Genomic DNA, 3,011 nt, shown 5'->3' with positions numbered 1-3,011 from the left:
AAATGGGACCACCGCTAACCCAATAAGCAACTAAATACACAAAACAGAACCACTGCTCTGCTTATACATCACTGGGTGTGGAAACAGGCCCACCAGTATCCCAATGCATCACCGCATGTACAAATAGGGACATCACAGACCACATACACATCTGGCTGCACAAACAGAACCATAGCCCAGTGGTGGTCAGTTTCTAATCTAGAACATTACATCTTCAGCCTGACATGTAACTTCCCAAAAGTTACAGAATAACCCCCACAAATTGAAGATCTAAAAATGTAGGTAAATGAATAACTCCTAGGTAAGCGGAAGTTTTCTGCCAGCTTCACTTTTCACTGACAATAAATATTCCCACCAATGCTGCTTCCCCCTCCATAAAATACATTTTATCTTCTATTTCGTCATCCTCCTTGCTGGCCCAAAAATAGAACCCCAAACATTTTTGTTCCCCACATGCCAAATGTTCCAGTGTAACATACGTAGCTATAATAGGAAATTTTGCTCAAACAAAAGAAATATTTCTTTCCAGCCACACACTTTTCCACTATACTGTTCTAACATGGACATCTTCCTACACGTGTGTATGTGAAGGTCCACAAAACGGTGACATTTGGGATTCATGGAGAATTATTTGTCTAATAATTTCCAGAAGAAAAAAGAATTCCATAAAAGCTCGTAACGGGAAAAGAATGATGGTAAATATCAATGCTGCAAACTGGATTGTGAGGGTGTCAGGGCAGCCATCAGAAATTTTGGGGCCCCTTACACGGCTTTAGGCCGGGCCCTCAGGGAAAGATCTATGTGCCTGCCTCCCATCGGGTATCGGTCCTGCAGCATCATCATGACCACCCAACAGCAGGTCACCGGGGAGTACGCAACACTTTGGAGTGCGTGCATAGACGGTTCTGGTGGCCTTCTCTTGCGGCGGACGTACGGTCCTTTGTGGGCTCATGCACTGTCTGCGCCATGCACAAAAGACCCATCACCCGGCCGGTCGGCCTGCTACTACCTCTACCCGTGGCAACGGTGCCTTGGAGGGACCTCGCCATGGACTTCGTAGTGGACTTACCTCCTTTACAGGGCCACACTACGATCATGGTCGTAGTGGATAGATGCACTAAGATGGCCCATTTTATCCCAACTGCCGGCCTTCCAACGGCCCAACGCACCTCACAGTTGTTTCTACAGCACGTGTTCCGCCTACATGGACTCCCCTCCTCTATTGTGTCTGATCGAGGTTCACAGTTCACCTCCCGTTTTTGGAGCCAATTCTGCCGCTGCCTCCACATCACCCGCAACCTGTCCTCTGCTTATCATCCCCAGTCCAACGGCCAGACGGAGAGGACAAACCAGACTTTGGAGCAGTACCTCCGCTGCTATTCGTCCTACCTGCAGGACGACTGGGTGGACCTTCTCCCTCTAGCAGAACATGCGTACAACCAACAGCAGCATGCCTCTACAGGACTCTCCCCATTTTTTGCGAATTACGGGTACCACCCGTTGACGCTCCCAGACCTCCCTGTCGACATTCCGGTACCTGAGGTGGCACAACGCCTCCGCCGTCTCCGGGGCCTGCTACGTACCCTAGTGCAGAAGCTCCGCACTGCTCAGCGACAACAAAAGGCTCAGGCCGATCGGAGACGCACCGAGAGTCCCAAGTACAAGAGTGGGGACCGGGTATGGTTATCCTCCCAGCATCTCAAACTAACCTGTCCGTCGAAGAAATTGGGCCCTCGCTATTTAGGGCCGTTTACCTTCTCCGCAATGGTGAACGAAGTCGCGGCGAAGCTGAGCCTGCCTGCCTCATTTAACATCCATCCGGTGTTCCATGTGTCACTACTAAAACCCTACCGTGCCAACACCCTTACGTTGGAGCGGCAATGCTGGGGCCCTGCGCTGCTAGGGCCAGGCCTCCTCGCCCTTCACCGTCGGCCGATAGTCATGTAAGGGACCCGGGCGGGCCCCCCAGGCTGCCCGGGCCCCTTACATGAGTATCGGCCGTACCCCCCTGATGGCTGCCCTGAGTGGTGTACTCAGGTTTATTCATCTCCCACCTTTAGCCGCTGTTCAAACCATTGCGTTCCGTGAAAGTGTGTAAACCGAGGCAAAAGTGTGGGCGTCACAGAAACACCCTCCAAATGCAGAACAAAGAACACATTGGTAGTGCCATAATTAGTTAACGGCGCCCCAAACTCGGCCCAGCAAATACAGTGTTTTCCCACGCATGTGAACGTGCTCGAAATGCATGGGAAAAAATCTGGAATGCATGTTGCAAAATTTGTGACATGTACAATTTTCCTGCATTTGGTGTGCGTCCAGGGACATAATGTGGTCAATGTGGACGCGTGCCAAACGCAGAAAACAAAAACTTGCAAATGTGTGGAAGTTTACGTCACCGCGACATGCATTTCCGCAACGCTTAGGTATCAATGGGGACTTAAAGCAGGAAGAACTGCACAAGAATGCGATCTTACGGGATTTGAGATCCTCAGGTTTCCCAAGATTCTGCAAGAAGGCCCAGTGACATCACCCTCGCCCAGGCAAAATGACCAGAAGTCGGGGACAGGCGAAAGGTAAGAATTTTTTAATTTTTTCTCCAATTTGGTTTTTATATTGGGGTATGGGCTAGGAAATAAGCAGATGTGTCTGCGGATGCTGAAAGTGTCTATAATTTTAGACACTGAGGATAAACTCACGTGTAACCATGTGCTCAATTTGTATTTACCAAGAAGCATTCAGACTTCCTTGCATTAGGTTTCTACAGTACCTCTCTCTCAATGTATATATTTCTCTCTCTCTCTCAGCATGGATTCTTACTACCGTAAGCAGTTGCAAAGTCATGCATGAGGCACCAGTGCTGCTATAATTTATTCTGAGCTGTTGTTTACCCGTCTCTCCCGAGCTGCTGTGTCACATGATGGCCAAACCGTATGCACTTAAGTATCCTACTTTTCACCTTTTTTTTCTCACTACACACACACACACACACCCACACACACACACACACAAAC

The sequence above is a fragment of the Nanorana parkeri genome, unplaced genomic scaffold (genome assembly GCF_000935625.1).
Source record: "Nanorana parkeri isolate BGI_ZX_2015 unplaced genomic scaffold, ASM93562v1 scaffold89, whole genome shotgun sequence".
Lineage (NCBI taxonomy): Eukaryota > Metazoa > Chordata > Amphibia > Anura > Dicroglossidae > Nanorana > Nanorana parkeri.
This window is presented reverse-complemented; position numbering follows the sequence as displayed.